Source organism: Chlorocebus sabaeus, chromosome 20 (assembly GCF_047675955.1).
Source record: "Chlorocebus sabaeus isolate Y175 chromosome 20, mChlSab1.0.hap1, whole genome shotgun sequence".
In the NCBI taxonomy this organism is placed as follows: domain Eukaryota; kingdom Metazoa; phylum Chordata; class Mammalia; order Primates; family Cercopithecidae; genus Chlorocebus; species Chlorocebus sabaeus.
Genome location: NC_132923.1, coordinates 70,237,557 through 70,264,550, shown reverse-complemented (window position 1 = coordinate 70,264,550; position 26,994 = coordinate 70,237,557). Strand labels below are relative to the sequence as shown.

Here is a 26,994-nt window from a genome sequence, read left to right as displayed (position 1 = left end):
ATTGCAGTCCTTGTGCTTTTCAAAATGGTGAAAAACGCATGGAACCACATTTTCTTTTGACTTATTTTCCTGCAAGCATTTTAAAAAGAAAAAATAATAAAAACATTATCCAGACTTATCTTTCATGAAGACTTAGCAACTAGAAGCAACATGAAGTTCACAGATTTGCTAACAGTGATTTTTAAAAACCCATCTTAGTTTCCTTTTCTATGATATACCACATAAAAATACATGGAAGGAAACTGGTTATTTTTTGTATTGCTATGCTCTAAAACCAAAAATTAATCAAAATCGTAGTCTAAATCGAATTTAAGACTTATATCCTTCATTCTATTGTATTATCAAGTTGACTTAAATAATCTCATCTTCAAGGTACCTCAGATATGAGTAATCGTTCTATTTATATTATTCAAATAAGTATTTTCCTGTAGACAAACTAAGACTTGGGGTTAAAAAAGAGGTATTTTTGCACAATTTGCGCTTCCATTCCCCAATTCCCAGCTACTAAATTTCTTTAATTGCTGAATTCTGGGTTCCAACATTTACAGTCTTTTCTCTGTTTGATAAATGCCACCATTGTTTTCTAAAAATGGTTGTGAGGAACAGATGACGGCTCTCAAACTGGCAGCTAATATGTTCTTGGCATCTTCTTTAGAGAGATGAGATCTCTGTACAGCATTCCCCTTGAACAGGGCAGTTAATAAACGCTGAACCATTTTCAAGATGCTTCAGGAAACATCTCAACTAACCTTTCTAAATGAGTTGTAATCATCCATCTTTTGAGAATAAACTTTTGCCTCACTGGGATGAAAAATGACTTTCATGATGCTTTCTTTAGTGTTTAATGCTTGTAACGGACCTGATCGCTGCTGTTGGTGACAACCAAAATGATTGCTAAGAGTAACTAACCCCAGTAAACAATATTTAAAGTAATTTTTAATCATATACTCCCCTGCTACTTTAAGATGTCTTCTTGAAAAGGGAAGCATGAAATGTATTAGTTTTCTTTTCCTTCTACAATGGAAGGTGCAGATTTTACAGTTACATATTGGCCTGTGAGTTCTAGTAACGGTGGTATTTTAAATGCACACTCTTTCACTTTTCAGTGGCATCTTTCAAATTATTTTTCACTTACTGAATAATATTTTTTACTAAAAATCTCCTTAAGTGTCTAAAACCAGTTTATAGCCATGTCTGTGCAGTTTATTTTATTCACTTCTCTTGAGTTTATTCTCTGTGTAATAAACTGGCCCTTTGGAAGGTACATGGGGTAAGTAAAAGAAGGCAAGTTCAGAGGATTAAGTGAAGAAATTTATGTGAAAGCAAATGTACTGGCACAGTCCCAGAAACATAGTGGATGTTTGCCGGAATGTAGCTGAATCCAGGAAAGAAGAGATTCCCTCTGTTGAATAGAAAATGCATGGCTAAGTTATCTGGTAGCTATTCCTCCAACCAGATACATTGCTGAGGATGCAGCAAAAAGTGGTTTACCCTGAGCTCTTTGCAACATCTATTTTTAAGGAAATACATTGACATGGTGTGGTTAAGATTCTGATGAAAAAGTGTTAAGGGAAGCAGAGTGAAAACTAGATGGAGACACCCAGAGAGAGTGACCTCGGAGTTACTCTGTTTCTGCAAATCAACAACACCACAGACCAAGGGACCCTCAGCTCCTGTTCCCAGCACCCACACCTCCAGTTTGTTCTCTATGATGTGAGAATCTGGATCTCCTATTTCTGTGATTCCTAAATATTTATAATTTTTCATACTTGGTGTGGAAGAGTGAGCTGTTGTCATTACCTTAGGAAAAGGTGAGCATGTTTCTGGGTGCACATAAGTTTAAAGAGAGTTTGTAACTGAAAACATATTCTTGGCTTTAGAATCCTTGCCCTCTCCTTGATAACCCATGTGTAGATACGGATAGATATAGATATAGATAGTGGTGGTGGTGGTGTTGTTGTTGTTGTTGTTTAGACAGAGTCTTGTTCTGTTGCTCAGGCTGGAGAGCAATGGTACAATCTCTGCTCACTGCAACCTCCACCTCCCGGGTTCAAGCGATTCTCCAGCCTCAGCCTCCCAAGTAGATGGGATTACAGGCATTCACCACCATGCCTGGCTACTTTTTGTATTTTCAGTAGAGACAATGTTTCACCACATTGGCCAGGCTGATCTCGAACTCCTGACCTCAGGTGATCCTCCATCTCGGCCTCCCAAAGTGCTAGGATTACAGGCATGAGCCACCGCGCCCAATCATGTACATATATTTTATAAATGACATATGCAGCACTTCCTCTCTAGAGCCAGATAAGTAGAAATAACCTGAAATCCAGCTGGTGCCATGATAAAAATGACAATGATTTTGGACTTTACATGTTTCCAGCCCAAAGAGCAGACAATTATACATCTATATTTTCTTCAGGTACTAAAAAAGAAATAGGGTCTACACCAGTTAATGATATATCAGAATGTTTTATTTAAGCTATGGTTTTTATACTACAAAAGCATCAATCATCACATTAATAGAAATGAGGAAATGTCAAATAATAAATTATTCCTAACAATGATTTACGTTGGACTTCTGATTTATGTTTCTTTTGAAGTTTTTAAGATAAAGTTGTGCCTCACTTATTCTTTTCATTTATTTGTTAATATGTATCCATGAACTATAACTAATTTGATCTCTTTTATCATGAATTGTTTTTTTTTTACTTGAATAGTTTTGCTATATATAATTGGACAGTCAAATTAATGAATGAAATGGGAGAAATGAATGAATCATATAATTATGTGTATATACAATATAAACTTATCTGAAAATTACTTCTCAAGACAAAGTCTCAGCAGCAAGACAAATCAAGATTTTAATTGCTGGCAACAATCCTACTGTATAGTTAGACAAATAAACATAATTGTAGTCCAGATTTTGCCTTAGCCCTTGATTTTTATATAGAAATAAAATATAATATGGGGCAGAACACCAAAAAGGCAGAAGGATAATACAGGAGTTAACTCACAGGTAAAGGTAATAGTTCTTATTCTTATCATGTTCCAGTCTGCTGATAAGATACCATGCTTACAGGGCAAAGAATGAACATCACCCAGGTTTGAGAGGTTGATTTGGCATCTGTGTAAGTTAGAATATTTGCTAAGTTGTTTTAACAGAGACCAAAATAATAATGGCTTAAACTAAATAGGTGGTTTCTTTCTCTCCCACATAGAAGTCAAAGCTGATAGGCAGTCCAGAGGTAAAAGAGTCTTACTCCAGTGGTCACTCAAAAACCCAGGAATTTTCTGCATTATTGCTTCCCCTTTCCTAGAGTGGCACTGCTGCCTTACCACCACAAGTACTTCCATATACCAGCCTTGGGATGGAGGAAAGAAGAAATAAAAAGAAAGAGGTTTTCTTTAAGAGTTTAACTCAGTAGTTGCACGTATCACTACCACCCAGATCCCACTACCACAGTTTAATCACATGGACACATTCGCTGCAAGGGAGTATGGAAAATGTAGTGTTTTGCTAGATAAACATGTAGCCAGCTAACGTTCAGGGTTTTAGTACTAAAAGACAAAAGAACAAATGGCTATTGGTGGACTTTAACAGTTAGTTTCTGCCACTATGTCCTGAATTATATTGTATCTGCATCTTAAGGTTAGAATTAAGTAATCTTGAATTATTTCAGGGAGTTCATTAGGAAATGGGATTTCTTCCCATATATGTTTAAAATTATTTCCAGTGCCTATTGAATCCAGAATGTTCTAAAATAATTTTCTAATCACTAATTTATAAATACTAGTGATACTGTGCTGCTTGTTAGCTAACAGCAGGGTGAACAGAGACACTCCAACAACAGTACAGTGTCCCTCTGCTTATGCAGGTTCACTGTTTTTTGAGGCAGGCTGTTCTACTGTTGAAAGAAAAATCTTCCTTTTATTAAACCAAATATGTAATTTTGTCCTTGATTGTAGTTGTACTCTTTAAAGGATGAACAAAGGGTAAAGCCCCTTCTTTTACCAGTGAGTTTTCCATGAAGCAGAATGACTCCAACTCCAAGTTTAGTGTGCAGGATGTTTATTAAGGAGTGACCTTAGACTTAATACCTGTGGTGTGGGGCGGGCAAAGGGAGAAGTTGAGCTTTTTTACACAACCAGCAACAGTCTGAGCTGATCCCAGGGAAACTCGGGAACTAGTAGGAGCCTTCAGAGTTAGTGTGAGTTTGGCTAAGATGAATAACCTTGATACTGCTCAATCAATCAGTGCTCTGATGTGGGCCACACTAGGAAGGGGCATGCCCTTGGGTTAGGTAGCTCTCTGCAGTTGAGGCAGATCCTGAGGTACTGACAATTGAAGGCTGCCGATAGCCCTTCCAGCAGCTGGTGCAAGGAACCCTTCTGAAGAAGATTCTGCATGGCACATTTTGGTGTCCATCCCAAATTCCCTGTTCTTGACGTAAGCCCTAGTATATCATTGCCATTCAATTAATGCTTGTAAGTGAGTGAGTGAGTGAGTGAACAAATACGTGAATGGGACCAGGCCAAGGACAGAGAACCGTGGCATGTCACCACCTTCCAGTTTTACAACCATCCACTAATAACACCCTTCAGCCTCCTTTGTTCACCACACAATGATTCTCCTAACTGTGCCCTAATCCTGGGCACATATTTTCATTCATTTTTTCAAAACAATACTGTATTTGAGAGACCTGGGGTGTCTATGGCCTTGCCTGGATCTACCAGGCCAGAAACCCTATCAGGGAGAGTGATAGGTTCAGTTTGCCCTGTTTCTTTGCGCTGGCACCTAGGGTTATCACCTTCTTTTCCAAGTGCTTTCTGGCCATCTGTTTAAATATTTTGTTCTAGAATTTTGGATTAATCACAAGCAGGTGTGTAGTAACAGAAAGCACATGTCACATGGATTCAGATTGTCCTGGGTCCCAGCCCAAGTCGACCACTTTCTGCCTGTGTAACCTTAGACAAGCCCCATAACTGTTCTGATCCCCCATTTCTGCCACTGTAAAGGAAGGATGATAAGAATCCTTAAGGACTTTTTGTGCAGAAGATCCTAATAACAGTACATGATGTGTAATTGGTACTCTGCAATTGTTTGTTTCTTCATTACTTAACCTGGATTCTTTTTTAAAAAACACTTCTCCTTTTTCAAGGGTCATGCTCTGCTTCCCCATGTTCAGCCTCCTAACCTAAAAGCATACTGTGTTTTCGTGTCCTGGATTAGAATGTATCTACATCTCGAGGTTAGAATTCAGTTAAAGCAGCTTGGAGTTCTCTTGCCTGTATCAGACTTTAATTCTGAGCCAAATCGGATCCGCCTTTTAGAGGAACTACTTTTAAGTTAGTTTTCTCCATTTTGGACAATTGTGGTTGATTTTTCTTTAAACACAAATAGAAACTTTGTATATACTCCCTGAAGGAACTGAGGTACAGTGGGAAAAGTGACAGCCCTGACCGCAGCCTCTTGCTAGCAGTACTGCTTAGGTAAGGTACTTAAACCTCAGTGAAAGTCTCGGTTTCTTTCTGTCTGAAATAGAACAAACAGCTACCTTACAGGGTGGTTGTTGCCGCGGTCATCTCTTTCTGCTAGTGCAGTGTAAAGACCATTCTCCCTAAAGGAGGAGATAGAGACAGGTGCAACACGAACAGTAGTTTGCTTGCTTTACACCGCACTCCCTACATTTAGGGTAGAAGCAAATCTCCATCATATCATACAAGAAATGGCTTTGTTCTTAAAGAGTAAAGTAATTTTTTGAAGAAGGCTAAATAAAATAATCAGTGCAGGAATGAATTATAAGGAAATATGCCTTCACACACACATACACAGACACACACACACACACACACACACACACACACACAAAAGTCAGAATTCAACATACAATTGAATTGAATTGGATACAATTCCCTTTAAGATAATTTGAGGGAAATAGAAATGAGGCTTATTCCAATGATGTCCCAATTACTCAAACAAGTGGGTTCTACCTCCTTTTAGTTGATGACGTTTGGTATGTTGCAAACCCAGTGCCTTGGTTTCTTCGTCTATTAATGGAGTGACTCCCATACCTACTTCATTGGGCTATTTTGAGGGTTGAATGATTTAATGTATGTCAAGTACTCATAATAGAAGCTACATGTAAAGATTGTCTCATTGCTATAGATGCTAGAGCACATTTTAAAGAATATCATTAATAGTGAAAAAAAAAATACAAAAACTAGCCAGGCGAGGTGGTGGACGCCTGTAGTCCCAGCTACTCGGGAGGCTGAGGCAGGAGAATGGCGTAAACCTGGGAGGCAGAGCTTGCAGTGAGCTGAGATCCGGCCACTGCACTCCAGCCTGGGCGACAGAGCGAGACTCCATCTCACAAAAAAAAAAAAAAAAAAAAAAAAAAAAAAAAAAAAATAGTGATAAATAATTCAAATTTCCAAAAGTAATTTAGAACCAAGACCAGTAATTAATTACACATTAATTACCCTAGGCATCAAGCTGGGAAAGTGTGTGAATTTTTTGTGATGCCTATGAACTGGTTTTGCAGATAATTCCAGAAGGAAGCATCCCTAAATTGTTTTGAGTACCACCAACATCCCCTGCATACATATGGTACTTCTTTGGGAGACCTATTGAAGGCTAACATTCACAATGGCACACTTCATTGTGCATCATGGATAATTGACTTTGTTTCTAACTCCCCCTTCAAATCATTTCACCAAATATATGTTGAGCACCCTCCATGCAGCAGGCACTGAGAGCTAATGCCAGAAATATTGAACAGTCTGAGAAAACAACATCTAGCAGCAACCAGAAGCTGAAATGTTTCTTGTGGTTCAAGCCCTTGCCTGTCTTCACTTCAGTTTCCTGATTGAAGATGTGGTCTTCTGCAGCCCACATTCCTCTGGCCTCCATTTCCAGGTCTCCCGGCTTGCTCACCCTTCCTAGAATCTCAGATATGGATGTCTCCATTCCTTCCAAATCCCACCCGGAGCACTGTGTGACACATCTGCATATGTGCTGTGCTTGCCGGGTACCTTAAAACCTGTGGCTCCCATGGCTTTTGTGGAGGTGAGAAGACAAATGCCATGGTTTAATCCTTGATGTGATCTTTTATGCTGCCATGGATTCCTTTATTTTGTTTTTTGGTGAGCCAATAATCCCTTCTGGCTTACCTTGAGAAGGTGTCTTTTAACTACAAGGATTTTGTTCATTACTGATTAAGAAATTGTGCTCTGGAATAAGTCATTCTGGCTTTGCATTTATTATCCATGTAGCCCTGAGCAAATTACTTAACACTTTAAGCTTCAGTCAAGGCTTAATCGAGTGTAAAATAAGATTAATAATACTGCCCACTTCAGAGGATATTTGTAAGAATTAAGGAAGTAATGCATATAAGGTGCTTAGTACTTTGTAAGGAAATTTATGTAAGGTCTAGAAGAAGTGCTTAGTAAATAATAGCTATTATTAATCAGAATAGCAATAAAATACCAAAGTCATCTTTAAGATCATTGATGACTTTGAGAACTTGTCATGGTCATGAATTTGGTAGTGGCAGCTGTGAACACAAATTCTGTGTGTCAGATGCTTCACATACATGAATTCATTCATCCTCCCAACAACTCTGTGAGATCAGTACTATTATTATCCCCACTTTACAGATGAGAAAATTGAGACATTCAGGGATTTATTAACTCACTCGAGGCATCACAGCTAGTAAGTGAAGTTGCTGGGATTTAAACCCAGAAAGTTCAGTTTCTAATTGAGAACTCTTAACAACTGTATTACACTAGTTTTGATGAAAGCTATTGGCTCTCTTTCTAGGAAAAAAGTTCACTAGCTCATTCAAACTATTTTACATACAATTTCTGAATGCTCACATGAAAAAAACCTTTGGAAGGATATAGATCCCAGCACAAAGGGCCCACCTCATAGACTTTCTCCCCAGTGAGTCCATCCACACAGACTCTCTTCTACAGTACAGCACTTCATATATTGTACCATGTGACAGGAGAGCGAGGTTGAGTTGATACCTTGGCAGGTCAGGCTTAAACGCTGCTGTGTGACACGTGATTTCTCATTTATTGAAATTATCTGATTATATATCCAGATTGTATGCACTTTTGTTTTCAATGTTAAGGAATGATGTTGTTTTTATATGACTCATTTATTTCAGTTCCCCTAATCAATTAATCAGTCGGCAAGCACTTTTTATGTCAATGGCACATTATAATAATGCTATGTGTTTTATAAATGCCCAGTCATGATCAAAAGGATGAAATGAGCAGAAGCACTATTAAGCCATCTGGGAGGTAGTTGATAGCCTCATTTTACAGAGAAACCAGCATAGAAAGGTCAAGAGACAAGGATAAATAGAACGAACACAGGTTTTTGAGTATGTATCTTATTATCTATGTGACCATAGGCACATTCCTTAACTCTGAGCTTCAGATGCCATGTCTGTAAAATGGGAAAAATGTGTCTACCTTCTTATGACAGGAGAAAATATTGTACAATACCAAGTTCAGTGCTGTCTCCCAGAAAAGGCGCCATTAAATATCAATCACCTTCTCAGCTTTGCTTTCCTTTTCCTTAAGTTCAGAGACTTGTAGGAAGCAGAAGGAAAATAAAAATAGTGAGCGAGGACTTGAGCAAAGTCACAAGGGTTGAGAGAAATGATGTGAGAGCAGGAGCTGACCTGCCCTGGCATGTAGGCTAGTGCCTTCTCCCTTCCTCTGGAAAGTAAGTGATACAGTGAAATAAAGAATCTGACATTGAGCCATGAAGGAACAATTAGTTTAATCTTCATCCTGGAGATTTGCAACGCATAACTATTTAACCAAAAAATATGAGGAGGGGGAAATAGCTTTGAACTGGAGACAGTCTGGTGTTGTTTGCCTGTTCCATGTGGCCCACCCACCCTTCCACCCCCAAATTAGCCTGCCAGAGAGCAAAAATCCATGAATTTGCTGCTGCTTGGTAACACCACCCCCTTTCCTGTCCTCACTTTGGCAGAAGGTTCAGAACCCCATTGAGTTCAGTGAAAACAAAGAGTCATCAGTGGAGGAGGTGAGCTCCAGTCTCCTACACACCAGCATTCTCTCCTGGTAGAAACAGTGCACAGTGCAAGGAGAGGCTAAAGATTGCATGCATTCTGGTGCTAGGCACTCAGCCCAGAACTCTTATGCAGGGAATTAGAAGGCAGAAGTTCAGCTTGCATTCTACTCGTCAAGGAAAGCTTCGTAGGGTAAACGTGATTTTGATTGGTCTAGACCAGGGGTATCAAACATGGGGCATATAAACTGCCACTCCATCCCCAAATCTTCAACAGATATTGCCACTAAATCCCAGATACAGGTTGAGAAGCCAGCCCCTCTAGACAGACCTGCAGGCAGCTGGACCAAAATCAGCTAGAGTTAGCATATGAGATGCACCTTTTGTTTTTTCCAGGACTTATAGAGGATAGATGGGAAAACAGGTGGAAACTTTCTTTTTTCTTCTCAACATTGTAATAAATCATGTACTGTATGCAGAAGAATTAGTTTTGTATCTGATACTGTTTTTTCATTCCTTCATTACTAATTTTTTTTCCTAGGAATTTTTCTGTTGCTTCCATTTCCTGACATTTAAAATCCACACCTTTCATGCCCACTTACTCTGGTAAAAAGAAATCCTGAGCTGTATGAATATTCACTATTCAACCTGGAGTGCCTTTGTCATGATTTCTCCAATTAATGTTGATTGTACCTTCTGAGTAAATGTAAGGGTTAGATTTTTCTTACATAAACACAATTCCTACATCGTGTTATACTGTCTCAGGCAAGCTGACCTGATTTGAGGGTTCTGGAAACATGATCACTATGGTTGGAGATCACAAACACTCAATTTCTGTAACCAACTCAAAATTTAATTGAATAAGGCTATGTACTCACAATGTTGACACATCGTATAAAATATTAGGATGGCCTCAGTAGAAGTAGCAAATTATTGAATTATATGCTTTTTATTATAATGTTAATTGTAATCAAAATAGGCTAACTTTTATATCTTTAAGGTCTGCCTTGATTTTAAATGTTAGTAGCATTTAGAATTTAAAACTATTTTGATTAGCTAAGGGCCATAATCAGGGTAGAATGTGCTCTATAAAGAAGCAATCAATTTTGAAAATAAGTTTTTAACGGAAGCCTACTTTGTGAACCGTTTACTGAATGTTGGGTTTCTAACAACTAATCCTGCACCCAGAGTTTGTAGGTTGTCTACTTTTTCCCTAAGGAGGCATTTTCTCTAGGGCCCACAGCAGTGAATGACACATAGCAGGTACTTAGAAAATACTTGTTGATTGTCTGGGTGGACGGATGCACCACGGGGCGTTACATAAAATGTATGCCGTATCTAGCTCTGCTATAATGCAACTTACGTTACTCGCATTATTTAAAAACAGAGCAAATTTATGGTTCTCAGTTCCTTTGATCTTTTCCTCTTCAATTTAACCAAGTTTCCTTTTCCACTACTTGATGGGTGAACAACAAGAGTAATCGTTTCCTGTTTATTCATCTACAATGCGTAGGTTCTTTTAAAAAGTTTATTAATGTGTTCTTTTCTGTGAGTCCTAGTGCACATCCAGTGAAATCGTTTTCTCATCTAAAGCCTGAGGTTTTCAGTCACTTAGTTGCCTTCAACCTTGAAGGTCACGTATCAATGATTACCTTTCTTATACAATTATACTTATTTTTTTACTAAGGAGTTTCTAAAAATATGTGAATAATAGTATAAATAAGCGTAACAGTATAAGAAAAAAAAATCTATCCCTTTGCCCTCTGAACGAGATTTCATTTTAGTGGCAGCAGTCTACAGCAGTAAATGTACTTTTTATTGTTTTAGAAAAAAAATCTTAGAGTATGAATCACTCACATTAATTATGTCAAAAAATTTTTTCCTCAAAGACTGGGGAGAATTTCATTTCTAAACAGAATGAAGGTGATATTTCCTTCCAACTTAACATCTGTCTAAAGGACAGCCTCTAACTGCCCATGGACCTTGGAGCTGCAGCTTGAAACAGCGGCCAGCACAGAAGAGATGCAGAGCCATGGCTGCCAGTCTGGCTGCCTGTCCCGATGCGGGCAACAGAGAGAGAAGGCGGATGGACCAACCTCAGTGTGTTTTGCCCAACCAAAATGCCTTTCCACTTTGTAATCTATTTGAAGCCCATCTTAATTTCATTATTTTTTAAACACGGCACACGGGGAATCAAAATGAGTTTCCAAAGAGGAATGACAAATGGCAGCACATATCATAACCAGGTATTTTCTGATATTTTTTCATCCATGCCTCTTCTCAACACCAACAGTCACTAAATGTCCACACCTCAGAACTCCTGATAAGTAACAGCAATGAGCTGCACTGGAGCAGAGTAAAGCCAGAATCTCCATGGTGGTCAAGAGCCTCATTGTCAAGATTCCCCCATCCCTAGACGAACATCTGCCATTCTTCCCTCTCCTTCTACTCCTTCCTGGCTCCCTGGGAGCCCTCTTCCCCTAGATAACTGTGTCGTGACCTGCCTCACCAACTTCCTCTGTTTGCTCAGTCACTTTCTCAAGGAAGCCTACCCTGACCACCTTATATAAAATCACAAAGCCCTTTGCCCTGGAATTCCTGAACCCTTTTATTTGCTCTACTTTTTAAAATTGCATTTGTCATCTTCTCAAATACTAAATACTTTCCTTATTTAATTAGTACACAGTCATGTGTTGCTTAATTGGTGTTAGACAATTTTATCATTGTGTGCACAACACAGAATGCACTTAGACAAACCTAGATGGCACAGCCTACCACACACCGAGGTTGTGTGGTGTAACCTAGTGCTCCCAGGCTGCAAATATGTATGGCATATTACTGTATTGAATACCATAGACAAATGTAACATAATCATATCTGCGAATGTAAGCATATGTAAACATAAAAAAGTACAGTAAAAATATGGTATGAAAGATTTTTTTTAATGGTACACCTGTATAAGGCATTTACCATGAATGGAGTTCGCAGGGCTCAGAGTTGCTCTGGGTGAGTCAGTGAGTGGATGTGAAGGCCTAGGACATGACTGGACACTACTGTAGACTTTGTAAACACTGTACAATTAGGCTACCCTAAATTTATAAAATTAGCCTTATAACTCTTTTACTTTGTAAACTTATAAATTTTTTAAAATGTATTGACTCTTTTGTTATAACATTTAACCCAAAAACATTGTACAGCTGTACAAAAATACTTTATACTGTTTCTTTATAGTATTTAAAGTAAATCCTTTCTTTATACTCTATTCTACAAGCTTTTATTCTATTAAAATTTTTTATTTTCACTTCTTAAACTTTTTAGTTAAAAACTGAGACACAAACACAAACATTGGCCTAGACCTACACGGGATCGGGACCAGCAACATCACTGTCTTTCGCCTCCACCTTTTATCCCACTGGAAGGCCTTCAGGGGAAATAACACACATGGAGCTGTCACCTCCTAAGGTGACAGTGCCTTCTTCTGAAATACTTCCTGAAGGACCTGCACAAGGCTGTTTTACAGTTAATTAACTTGTTTTTTGTAAGTGGAAGGGGTATACTCAAAAAATAACAATAAATAGTATAGTAAATACATATACCAGTAACAGCCATTTATTATCAAGTATTATGTACTTAGTAATCCTGGCAGCACAGGAGGTTTGTTTGCACCAGCATCACCACAAGCACATGGGTAACGCGTCACACTATGAGATCACGAGGCAGTAGAAATTTTTCAACTCTATCATAATCTTATGGGACCACCATCGTATATGCAGTCCATCGTTGACCAAAACGTCTGTATAAAATGCATGACAGTATTTATTACTGATTATCTTTCTCCTTCCTCTACTACCAGATGTAAACCCATTGGAGCTTTTATCGCCTTTTCTGTTGTTCACTAATATCCCCAAAATAGTGTCTGGTATTTACTAGGTGCTCAATAAATATCTATTAATGGCTTAATAAATGAATAATCCTTTTGCCTCTTGTGAATACCCAAGTAGTCATAAATAGCCAAGACAAAGTGATTATTTTATAATAGAATCCCATTTATTAAAATATAAAGATTCAGACTGGGCATAGTGGCTCATGCCTATAATTCCAGTGCTTTGGGAAGCCACATTGGGAGGATTGCTTGAGCCCAGGAGTTTGAGACCAGCCTGAGCAACATAGCGAGACCCAGTCTTTACAAAAAATGAAATAAAAATAAAATTAGCCAGGCACAGTGGCATGCACCTGTAATCCCAGCTACTCAGGAGGCTGAGACGGAAGGATCGCTTGAGCCCAGGAGTTCAAGGTTAGAGTGAGCTATGATTACACCACTGCACTTCAGCCTGGGGAATAAAACTAGACCCTATCTCTTAAAATACATCATATAAACAAAAATAAAAAGAGAAAGATTCAGGATACAGTCATCCTATTTTTCAGGTTCAATGATTGCAGACTCTTAAAAGGCTTACAGGTTCAACTTGACATTTTATTCTTGATCCCACTCTATGATGCCTGATGCCAAAAATTCCCATGACAGCTCAATTCCTTGTTAAGCTGGGCAGCAAGCGGGGATGTAATCAGAGCACAAAACCTTAATGTAAGTGATCATCAAAACTGGTTTATATTTTCTTCATTCGCCTCTATTAGCTTTGACTCTCAAACAGAATTCAATTTTGAATTGGTTTCTAACCCCTCATGCAAAAATGTAGGTAGCAACAAACCTAACTTGAATGAATACTTGCATTTTACCATGTTCTTTGGAGTAATAACAGCCAGAGAGAGAGAGACCCTCCAGCTGCAGAAGGTAGGGGTCTATGAGTTCCTTGAAAGCTGTTGATTATGGGAGAAGCCACCTTTCAACAAGCCTTGTAAGTCAGAAATTGTGTTTTCTTAGGCTCTTGGACAAAAAAAAAAAAAAAAAAAAAAAAAAAAAAAAAAAAATCCCTGTACTTTGTAACCATTCAATGGTTATATTTTAGGTAAATTTATATTTTATCAAAAAATTCACTTACTCTATTTCTATTTACAGGTAAGCCCAGATGGATATCTCTCTTTCCCATTTCTCTTATTTATCTTTTCCATAATTAAAAATAAACTCTGATGCTACTAGCTCATTTTAAATCAAATATATATTTGTTTTTTCCTATCTTTGTTTTTATTGTTTTTTTCAACATTCTAAGGAAACCTTTAAGCTAAGAGGTCGAGGTCATAGCCTAGGTGTTGATAGCTGCTGCCATAGCAAAACAGCATATTAAATCAAGATGGTTTAATACATCAGGTAGCCTGAGGTGGAGAGGTGTAGGGAGGAGGGGAGGGATAACCCTTATCATTTGTGTGTTCACATTTAGTCTTCTGATTTTAATTAAATAAGATGCATTTTATTTTAATAAAGGCTGAGAAATTTACCTTATAAATAAGAGTTTTAGTTCAAGGGCTGAAAACTACAAAGATGTAGCCCCATTCTTGGCCCTTAACTATTCTGAAGCATTAGTTTTTGCTCTAGGAGAAAATTCTGCCCTGGACATCTGAGCACATAATCTTCACTAATGTTGTACAACGCTGTGCTGCTTCTTTAGAACATTTGTAACATGGGTAGCACCTGAGGTCACTAATAGGCAGAGAAATTAACAGTTAAGTAGGAGCTAACTGAAATATTTATGGAGCTGGTGAAAGAACCATTACAACTGAGGACACATGGCTTGTGCCATATACAATTCAGCCTTATTTCAAAGAACAATTTATTTTTTTTATTTCAAAAGACATTGTACTTCAAACATTTGTATAATGTTACAATGGCTCCCCATAAAGGGAATTTATAAGCTTGTGTTGAATGCCTCACTCTATGTTTGGGGCTAGAGAGAATCTGTGCATAGCCATTATTGTGAGTTAATAATCGAGTGGAGACATCTAAACAATAAAGGACAAAATAAAAATTGCAGAAATGTACTAGCAATATGTACCTTTGTTCCCTGAGGCTAATAAATGTCAGGCAAATACAAAGGCCTTCAATATTTATTTATTATTTTGAACAAAAGGACTGAGTCACAATCAAACCAGAGAAGGGAGCAATGTATTTTGGCAGGCAAATCTGGGACAGGTCTTATGGAAGAAATGTTACTGACCTTGAAAAATGAGTAATTTTGATTCGGGGAGAGGGAGAAGTAGCATGGGAAGAAGACAGGGAAGCGTGTAAGTGCATGGCACATCCAAGAGAGCCAGGAGAGCGCAGCGAGGTGCAGGCTTCATAGAAAGTCAACGGAGGAAGATGAGGGTGGGAAGGGAAGCTGCAGCCCTTCACCAAAGCATTACATTCCATAGAATGGAGTTGGCATTCTATTTTCTGGATAGTAAAGAGGTTTTTTAAGGGCAGAATGATATATTCACTTCACTATTTTTGGAAAATGATTCCGAGGATAGTGTGAAGGATGGATTAGGAGATGAAGCTAGAAATAGGACCTTCAGCTAGGAAGTGAATGTGCTGTCAGTGAGGGATAATGAAGGCCTCATTAAGATAGAAGCTGAGGAAGTAAGAGGGCATTCTGAGGGGCCATTGACCACTCACAGGGAGAAGAATTCATAATTGTATGTGGAGAATAGGGGGAAATCAAGGATGGGATCTAAGAAGAACTGACAGTTCTAGCCATAGTGACTTGGAGAAGATGATAGGTCCTAGGTTCTCCGGTGAGACTGGAGTTTCTGGAAAGTCTCATGTTTTCGTTTCATGACCATGCCTGGCTACAATGCATGAGTAGTATTTTCCAACTCCTCTCAATATTATGAAACATAATTTTTTATTGTCGAGCCACAAATCCGTTTGATAAAAGTAAACCATTCAAAAGAAAGATTAGGCCAGGCATGGTGGTTCACACCTCTAATCCCAGAACTTTGGGAGGCTGAGGTGGGGGGATCACTTGAGCCCAGAAGTTCAAGACTAGCCTGGGCAATATAACAAGACCCTATCTTTACAAAAATAAAAATAATTAGCCAGAAATTGTGGTACATGCTTATAGTCCTAGCTACATGGGAGGCTGAGGTGGGAGGATCTCTTGAGAACAGGAATTGAGGGTTTCAGCGAGCTATGATTATGCCACTGCACTCCTCCCTGGGCACAGAGCAAGATAGACTCTGTCAGAAAAAGAAGAGAGAAAGAGAGAAAAAGAAAGAAAGAAGGAAAGAAAAAGAAAGAAAGAAAGAAAGAAAGAAAGAAAGAAAGAAGAAGAAAGAAAGAAAGAAAGAAAGAAAGAAAGAAAGAAAGAAAGAAGAAGAAAGAAAGAAAGAAAGAAAAGAAAGAAAGAAAGAAAGAAGAAAAGAAGAAGAAAGAAAGAAAGAAAGGAAGGAAGGAAGGAAGGAAGGAAGGAAGGAAGGAAGGAAGGAAGGAAGGAAGGAAAAAACAGAAAGAAAGAGAGAGAGAGAGAAAGGAAGGAAGGAAGGAAGGAAAGAAAGAAAGAAAGAAAGAAAGAAAGAAAGAAAGAAAGAAAGAAAGAAAAAAGAAAGAAAGAAAGAAAAGAAAGAAGAAAGAAAGAAAGAGAGAGAGAGAGAAAGGAAGGAAGGAAGGAAGGAAGGAAGGAAGGAAGGAAAGAAAGAAAGAAAGAAAGAAAGAAAGAAAGAAAGAAAGAAAGAAAGAAAGAAAGAGAGAAAGAAAGAAAGGGAGAGAGAAAGAAAGGGAGAGAGAAAGAAAGAAAAAGAAGAGAGAGAGGGAGGGAGGAGGAAGGAAAGAAGGAAGGAAGGAAGGAGAGAAAGAGAAAGAAGAAATAAAGAGAAAGAGAAAGAAAGAGAGAAGGGAGGAGGGAGGGTGGAAGGAAGGAAGGAAGAAGGAAGGAAGGAAGGAAGGAAACATGGAAAGAAGGAAGGAAGGAAGGAAGGAAGGAAGGAAGGAAGGAAGGAAGGAAGGAAGGAAGGAAGGAAGGAAGGAAAGAAGGAAGGAAGGAGCAAGCTTAGAATGTGCTTAGATGCCCAGATGAAGTCCACACCAATGCCCTCTGTAGCTTGAACTAAAGACAGCAGCCTAGGAATGACCATATCAGACCCCCACAGGAAGCATTTATAAAAGCAGTGCCTTCAAGAGCTGCCTTAAGTAAGGTTATCCCGAGTCTTGTCCTGTTTCTTCTTGAAAATACATTTCACCTCTCTCATTTTCTCTTTATTCTTCCTCCCCATGCTTACGCTTTTAGAGGAAAAGTCCGGTAAGAAATAAGTCCTTTCCACTTTTGGGGCAAACATTATTTATTCTGTTTATTTCATTATCTGCATATCATTATGCCACATGGGAAAAAAAGGAAGTTGGTTGCTAAGTGATTTTACAAACCCGTTATTAAGGGCCCTGGGGTAATTTTGTAAAGATTCACCTCTGCCTCAATCACAGCCATATGATCAAATATTTTTGGTACTAAGTTTCATTTATTTCAGTTTCCACTGGAATTAGTCAAGCTACATATATATATCATGAGCTAAGCAAATGTTTTTTAAGTTAATTTTTGATTAGTGTACAACATAGTAGCATCTGGAATGCCTATGAAGCTGGCCTGGGAATGGGGAGTTGTAGGGAAGCTGGGGGGTTTTATTTTGTTTTTGTTTTAGTAAATCCAAATATTCCCTCCTGGAATTGTCAGAGACTGGAAAAGAGGATCTTTATAAAATGCAAATTACCTCCTGGATGTTAATTTTTAGTAGCAGTGGGTGATTTTTAGTGGCAACACAAGTCTGATACGATGTACCTACATCATTTTATTTTAGAGCAACACAAGGAACAGATCTCAAAAAATAAAATGAGTTTGTTCTCTTCTTGGTTGCCTGGTTTGTTGGGAACATGTTCTCAGGATGCTGATGCATGGCTGACAGAGGTGACCTCTCTGCTGGAAAATAGGAAAATATTATGTTCCATGTTCACAGCACCAAGTGGTTGGTTTGTTGTTAACGCACCTAGGTGCATGGTGCAGTAAGTGCTTTCACCTCTTATCCTTCCCACTGACCAAATCCTGGCAGCCACTCCACCACATACAGGATACTGTGCTTACAGAAAAGCCATAGGATAGGAGGGAGGTGGAACAGAGACACAGGAAGGACAAAAATATGAGACCAAAACATTAAAATGTCTCAAAATATGAGCCCCACTCTTTTGGTTTCCAAAAATAACATAAGGAGCTACAATTATGATTATTACTAAGCTAAATGGCCCGCTTCTGAGTAATTCAAAATCAACTATGCATCGCCTGTTCTGTGGCAGTTTCCAATTTCATTTATTCTTGTAGACCCTGAATGTTTTTCTGAATTAACCAGATTTGGCCACTTCAAATATCCACAGGACTGTGTGGCCTGAAGTTTGTCTATGGTGCTTTAAAACTTCTCTCTTTTTCATTAGTTTTTCTCCTGTTGTCCTTCACGGCAATTTTAACTGCAAGAATTTCCCCCTGTCACTCCCTCACCTAATTTTTCTTTGGAAATGTCCATCTTGATTCCTCAGCCTGGTCATTTTATTGACTAGCAGGTTCTTTGTTTCTCTTCCCAAATGAAATTTTAGAAGATCATCTCAAATATGTCTGATTGAATATAATAGACAGTCGCTGTAATTTAACTTGTAATCTGTAGTCGACCGAAGTTTAAATACAGATAAACACCTACAATAGCGTGGCAAATTGATGCTTAGCAAATAGTTTTTCTTCACCCTAAGGCATTTAAAAACAAGTAGGAATCCTTGTAAGAATCTTAGTAATAAATGTAGTGATAATATATTCTAATTCTTTCCTAGAAAATTCTCTAAAATTAATCACTCAATTTGCTAAAATGAGGCTATAGAAAAATCATATTTGTTTAGTGCTTTGTAGTTAATTGCCCATTCTCAACTTTGTTTCCCTATAGCACTAAATTTAGCAAATTAGGATGCCATAAAACTTCAAAATCTGGGTTATTTAATGAATGTGACAAGGGGGATAGATTGTTTGGTTAGTTGGAAATGATAAACATATTAAAACACTTTATTCACATTGACTAAGATGAAGGTATCATAGTTAACCGAGTTTAAATTAACTCTGTTATATAAAAGATAATAAAACAGAACTGCCATGTCATATAAGAACAGTGTGAAGACTGAGGATGTAGGCTGCAGTATTATCTTTTAGGTAGATATATTCATTTTGAAAATTATATAAATTTTAGAAATATACCACATTCTCGATCTTCATTCCAGTGACAAAATCATAGATTAGCAGTGTTTATCCACTTTGAAAATAGCCTCAACATATAAAATAAGAGTTATCTCTAAGTTGAACACCAAAATAAAAGTAGAAGGGAAAATAAAATGTTTTCCACATTGGAAGACCAAGAGAAATCTAAGTAATGAACACAGTATTTAATTAGGAATGAAGGAAATTTGTTCAGAAAACAAGCAGACCACTTGCAAAGTCTCTGAGTAATCAGACATAGAAATGAAGCAGTAATAACAGCAGATAGAATTTACTGAGTGCTTATTATGTATGATACAAACGGCTGCAATCAGAGGTGAATTAACCTCCTGCAGATTCTGAACAACTGAATAGGTGTTTTGTTTGGTTGTGCAGTTAAAAACAATTTCAGCCCACATTTCAAAACTAGAACATCTCAAATTTAAAAAAAAAAAAAATTCTGGATGCTCATCATCTCTCTGAAGACCTGGCAGGACTAAGCCCACATTCTCACGTGGCGCACATGGGGTGCACTGAATAGTGGCCAGTTTTCCAGAATCTCATGATGTGTATGTGCCTGACTCCCAGCGCCCCCTCCCCATCCCCCACCCACTTTTTACTCCTGCAAGCATTTGGGTTTGCAACTTTGGACGTAGATCTCTCAGCTTATAGAATATATCAAGACCAGATACTAAATTAGTTTTCTTCTGCCTTTGAAGAAAATTCTGTATATTGGTAAACAAAAAATAGAACACTAAAGGCTTTGACATTCTTGGGAAATGATGGGAGAAAGGGTAAAGCAAAATTTTGAACAGGCAAAGACCCTTCCGTCCTGGCTGATAATAATTTTTCTGTCCTTATCTGGCATAGCCTAAGCCAATTTTTGCTCTTCAGTGGTGATAATTGGCATATATAAAGCCCTTCCATTTGCTTCTGGAATTATTTTCCTTTTGAAGCTTTCAGATAGCTCTTAATTATAGACCTTGAGGCTTTCTGGGTCTGCACTTTGCACAGCTTCTAACTCTGTCTTTTGGGTTCTGTTTAATCAGCCTGTGACTACATGAATTTGAACAGCTATTCCCTGCTGAAGGCATTTTGCAAATGGAGTTTCCAAAATGCTGTATTACAAGGTTGTCTTTTACTAGAAAAAAAATTAAACCTTGAACTTGTGATTAAAATATAGGTTTATAACTCATTGGAAATTAAGATATGACTCAATTTGGGTAGATTAATATATTTGAAATTATTTTGAAAAAATATTCTGTATAATCGTAAATTAAAAGTAATGGCAAAAAACCGCAATTACTCTTGCACCTGCCTTAATAATAAAGTGTCTTGTATGTAAGGTTTTGCCTCTGAATGCTTGCAATCTAGATTCTATTTTGCATATTTCTCACAATTTTATCTTGGGCCACTTTTAGTCCTCTAATTGCTATATTTTAAAAGTGAATTGTTTGTCATGAAATTCCCATACCTCTTTCTACACAAAAGAATTTTTTAATTTGGTCACTAAATAATAATAAAGTCTAAAGTTTCATTTATAAAAGTGTTTGAATTTTTCTCAAAACACAGTATGGATTAGTCAATAAGATAATTTAAGCCCAGAAACAAGTATTCATGTGGCCTTTTTTTTTTTACAATTTTATTTAAGCTGCATCCAGGCAGGTTTATAAGAAAGGTGGACTCAATAGGTAGCAGTACCTGGAAAATAAGGCAAATAATAAAGTCTGTAATATTACAAGTAAATTGTCTAGAATAATATGTCTAGAATCCTAGCTACTTATAAACTGGTCTGAAAAGTAACCACTCCTGGATGTTAATCACAGTGACTCTCTGCTTTTGGAGTCATTCAACAATGCTATGCTTGGCATCATAGAAGGAATGAGAAAATGAGAAATAGGGGATCTGAATTCTGTCTCTGGTTCTACCTGCTTACTAGCTGTGTATCTTAGAGCCTCACCTTCCTCTCTATAGCCTGTAGCCAATTGGACTAGATATCCATGGAGGCCTACCCAGATGTAAAAAGCTACAAGTTTTTGCTTTCTATCTATGTTCTAGAAAGAATATCCTCTGCATTTGAACTAACTCCTAACTTTCTTTGTGTTTGTGCTCCTCGTTTTGGTTTTGGGAGGTAGCTTCTGGTGACTCCATGCATTAGCCCATATATTGAAAGGGAAACTGACGAACAGCTCTTTCCCCACTAACATCCTAGTCACTCATGTAACATCAGAAAGCTCCTAAAGAGGCAGAGCTATCAGAGATTGTTGGAATAAATTGATAGCAGCCATAATCAAGATTTGAGAAGCAAAAGGAAGAAGTCATACATCTGCTTGTTGTGTTTGTTGTTGTTGTTGTTGTTTTTATCATACTTTAAGTTCTAGGGTACATTTGCACAACGTGCAGGTTTGTTACATATGTATACATGGTGCCATGTTGATTGCTGCACCCATTAACTCGTCATTTACATTAAGTATTTCTCCTAATTCTATCCCTCCCCCATTCCCCTACCCCACGACAGGCCCTGGTGTGTGATGTTCCCCACCCTGTGTCCAAGTGTTCTCATTGTTCAATTCCCACCTACAAGTGAGAACATGCAGTGTTTGGTTTTCTGTCCTTGTGATAGTTTGCTCAGAATGATGGTTTCCAGCTTCATCCATGTCCCTACAAAGGACATGAACTCATCCTTTTTTATTGCTGCATAGTATTCTATGGTGTATATGTGCCACATTTTCTTAACGCAGTCTATCATTGATGGACATTTGGGTTGGTTCCAAGTCTTTGCTATTGTGAATCGTGCCACAATAAACATACGTGTGCATGTGTCTTTATAGTAGCATGATTTATAATCCTTTGGGTATATATCCAGTAATGGGATCGCTGGGTCAAATGATATTTCTAGTTCTAGATCCTTGAGGAATCGCCACACTGTCTTCCACAATGGTTGAACTAATTTACACTCCCACCAACAGTGTAAAAGTGTTCATATTTCTCCACATCCTCTCCAGCATCTGTTGTTTCCTGACTTTTTAATGATTGCCATTCTAACAGGTGTGAGATGGTATCTCATTGTGGTTTTGATTTGCATTTCTGTGATGACCAGTGATGATGAGCATCTTTTTTCATGTGTCTGTTGGCTGCATAAATGTCTTAGTTTGAGAAGTGTCTGTTCATATCCTTTGCCCACTTTTTGATGGGGTTGTTTGATTTTTTCTTGTAAATTTGTTTAAGTGCTTTGTAGATTCTGGATGTTAGCCCTTTGTCAGATGGGTAGATTGCAAAAATTTTCTCCCATTCTGTAGGTTGCTGTTCACTCTGATGGTAGTTTCTTTTCCTGTGCAGAAGCTGTTTAGTTTAATTAGATCCCATTTGCTTTTGGTGTTTTAGTCATGAAGTCCTTGCCCATGCCTATGTCCTGAATGGTATTGCCTAGGTTTTCTTCTTGGGTTTTTATGGTGTTAGGTCTAACATTTAAATCTTTAATCCACCTTGAATTAATTTTTATATAAGGTGTAAGGAAAGGATCCAGTTTCAGCTTTCTACATATGGCTAGCCAGTTTTCCCAGCACCATTTATTAAATAGGGAGTCCTTTCCCCATTGCTTGCTTTTGTCAGGTCTGTTAAAGATTAGATGGTTGTAGATGTGTGGTGTTAATTTTGAGGAATCTGTTCTGTTCCATTGGTCTATATCTCTGTTTTACCAGTACCATGCTGTTTTGGTTACTGTAGCCTTGTAGTATAGTTTGAAGTCAGGCAGTGTGATGCCTCCAGCTTTGTTCTTTTTGCTTATGATTGTCTTGGCAAGGAGGGCTCTTTTTTGGTTCCATATGAACTTTAAAGTAGTTTTATTCCAATTTTGTGAAGAAAGTCATTGGTAGCTTGATGGGAATGGCATTGAATCTATAAATTACCTTGGGCAGTATGACCATTTTCACGATATTGATTCTTTCTATTCAAGAGCATGGAATGTTCTTCCACTTGTTTGTGTCCTCTTTTATTTCGTTGAACAATGGTTTGTAGTTCTCCTTGAAGAGGTCCTTCACATCCCTTGTAAGTTTGATTTCTAGGTATTTTATTCTCTTTGTAGCAATTGTGAATGGGAGTTCACTCATGATTTGTCTCTTTGTTTGTCTGTTATTGGTGTATAAGAATGCTTGTGATTTTTGCACATTGATTTTGTGTTTTCTAAGGTCATGTGGTCCACCAGGGTTCTGTTGCTGCTGGACAGTTTTCGCCGTTCCCAACTATGTTTGTCAGGGCCTCCTCATCTTTCCCATCACATTCTTATCATTCACATCACATTGGTAGAGGCCACCCATATCACTAGGCCAAGAACATTCAACACAAAAGTATCCTCATAAGCACACCTTCCATAGAACACCAAAGAAAAATTCCAGACAAGGAAAAGTGCTCTCTAAATCCTGCCTCTGGTTTTTTATAAGCTCTTTTTGTACCCTAACTACGTGAAAAATGCATTATTGTATATATTTGCTAACATCTGCTCTGTAGGGAAACAGTTTACTTCTCTATTCTCTAAGTACCCCCTCCTCAAACTTTCTAGACAAAAACTTCTATGGCAAGACATTAAACATTGTTAGTAAAGTTTTCTTGTATGTTTCTGCCTTGTTCTTATGTACACATAGCTAAAACTTACATATCCACGTTAGCAAAGCTGTATTGTACAACGGATATCCTCTCTTTAAGGTTCTCCAACGCCTCCTGTGGTTTAAATAAGCCCTAAACACTAGGACTGCCTGTCTTCCTTTGGCCTGATTATCTGGAGTGTATGTTTGGTTAGCTGCTTATGAAGTTTTCTATTACCCAAGACTTTTGACTGATCCATCATTCTCTGACTAGGTGTCTGTTCTCTCTTCCTTTTTGCTGATCACAGAGGCGCAGCCCGGTAAGAACTCTCAACATTTTTACCTTAAACATGTATAGAGAAAATTGCTGCCAAGGCAAGGTGGCCAGGTTGGTTTCCCATTAAATTTATGATAACCCAGTGTGAATGAGGCACATGAAGCAGGTTTACTGATTGAAAGCCTCTGACCCTCTTAAGTACCAAGGGCATATTTTAGAATTGTCAGAGCACTTTCCCATAACTAACTAAACTAATACATGGGAATCTCAACTCCTAGTACTAAATTTGGAAAATATATGGAATGTGTGTGTGTGTGTGTGTGTGTGTGTACATAAAAGGCCTAGTTCACCAGAAAGTACCATAGAAGTTGATAGCAAAGAGATAATAAAGAATAATAAAACTATTAAGAATGTAAGGACACCATTTTTAAGCCATCATTGTTTTTAAGCTTGAATTCAAAATATGTTCCTGCACCATAACTTACAATGATCAGAATATGCTAATACATCATTATAATTTTCATCTTGGGAGAGGGAGACACACTTTCAAGTCATTATTCCTAGGCTATCACGTAATTCTAAATAAATTTCATCACAGAAGACAAAATTTGGGAGGGTAGATCAATATTAATTTGTATTGTTCAAAATGGAAACTGTCATTTTCCTCAAGTTGAAAAGTATCATGAATTTTTTTTTTTTTTTTCTGTGATGGATCTCACTCTGTCACCCAGGCTGGAGTGCAGTGGCACGATCTCTGCTTACTGCACCCTCCGCCTCTCGAGTTCAAGCAATTCTCCTGCCTCAGCCTCCCGACTGGCTGGGATTACAGGCACCCACCACCATACCCAGCTAATTTTTTGTATTTTTAGTAGAGACGGGGTTTCATCGTGTTAGCTGGGATGATCTTAATCTCCTGCCCTCATGATCTGCCCGCCTTGACCTCCCAAAGTGCTGGGATTACAGACATGAGCCACCGCGCCCGGCTGAAGAGTATCATGAATTTAAAGCAACAAAAAGAAGGGTCTTTGTTATGTTTGAAATGATACTCATTTACCTGGTCAGTCCCTTAAGAGAGGAAATGGAACTGAAAACAGCCTCTCTGAAATATCCCTAGGCCTGTGCCAATCCAATTAGTCAATTATTATTTGATGTAAATACCCTGCCCCAGGTGACCAGTTGGTGGTTCTCTGCTAAACTACATAGCTAATGCCATTGAAAGACGGTATCTGCAGAGACCGCTAATCTATGGATGATTCCAACCCAGCTGTTAAGTGACATCACAGATTATGAAAAGAGTGAATTCAGTTATTCAAAGTGAGGAAATTTATTCACGACATACATATAACAACAAACAAGCATTGAAAGGGGGAAAATACAGTCACTTGACAAGGGGAGGTTTTTGAATCCAATGGGCTTTTTTTCCTGAATGTGGTTTGTGTGGTCGACATCACCTCAGTCTTTTTCTAAATATGTCATGCTGCAACATTAAGGTCATCAGAGACCTGTATGCCCATCCAGCAGACAGCAGGACTTTCTTTTCTGTTGCTGTTGACTTGCTGCTGATTTTTCAAACATTTGTTGCTTTCTAAATTGATACTAGCTTTGTTCTTCCTAATTTCTAAACAATAGAGTTTTCTTGAATACTTCTGCCATGTCTTGGTTGCACTTAACTTGGGATTGTTCATTCGTGAAGACTATTTAATAAAAATGTTACAGGGGCTTCTTCTTTAGTGCCTTTCAACTGTGAATATCTACTGAATGAATTGACACCCCTGGGAATTGATGACTACAAAAGGAGCTCTGTACCTTTCTTGGTTTCATGGATATTAACATTTGAAGGAGTAGGACAGAGGGACAAAGAGGTCTTCAATACAGTTTCTGGGACCTCCTGGGTTTTAGGCCTCACAGTACTAGGTGGGCTGTGTTCCCTCAATGCCATTTATTAATCTTGTGATTGAGTGCTTGGAACTAAAGGCCCTCTTTTTTTTCCTTCAGATCTTATTAATGAAATTCTATCTGACAGTTCATAACCCAGAAAAACATCTGTTATCTAATTATTTCTGTTATCTAATCATTTCTGTCTACAGAGCCTTCTTTTCCAAAAGTAAACCTGTATCCAAACTTCCATAATGTCCTCGGCAGATTTACGTGGCCATATTTATTAGAAAGTATTTATAAATAATGTAGTAATTCTCTATATGGCACACTTAGTAGAGAAAAACAGATCACATTATTAGACAAAACAAGCCAGAAAATGTAGTTCGAGAGACTGAGAAAGCATCGAATGGATCCTTGTTCAGATTGAAACTGCTCCTTTAGCACAAATGGGTTCAAAATTGGACAGAAAATGCTGATGCAGCCTTAGGAACAAGGGAAAGAAGCTTCTTATAGGTCGATTACAGAGACGCTAAATCTTGTCCTAAGCTGTTAATGTTATACTTTGAGAGAAGAAAATGTATCCGTGACCACCAAATTGAGCCTTCACTAAAATTAAAAAGAGGAAAAAAATGTGTTTGGTGGCCATCCAACAAATGTGTTCATGGTCTCACCTTTTGGAATGCTTTCTTATATGTACTTCAGCTTTCCCTGTCCTCAACTCTGCCCCTGTCATTCTCCTATGGCAGGCATCCCAAGCCATGCTCTACCCCACGATGCAGCCAACCTCGTGGTCTACTTTTCTGGTGGCATCCATGCTGAGAACTTTTCACAACTTCTGGTTTTTAATCAAAACTTTTTATCTAATCAATCCTTCTACTATCTAAATAAGTTTATGCTAAGGCATTATAAAAACTGGAGATGACGTGCTCAGATTATTCCTGCCAGGGCTATTTGTATTCCAATAATATCACGATGTCTTGAACACAAGACATTACTTCCAATTCACGAATCGATGGGCCTAGTGGCAGGCAAGTGAAATAAATTGGGAGGATGAGTGCATAGGGT

At 38.1% G+C, this 26,994-nt stretch overlaps 1 protein-coding gene across 16 annotated transcripts in view; it reads left to right on the top strand.

The window, feature by feature from the left end:
- SGIP1 (SH3GL interacting endocytic adaptor 1) overlaps window positions 1–26,994 on the top strand; it is a 225,315-nt gene that overhangs the window by 108,983 nt on the left and 89,338 nt on the right. The window lies entirely within an intron of this gene.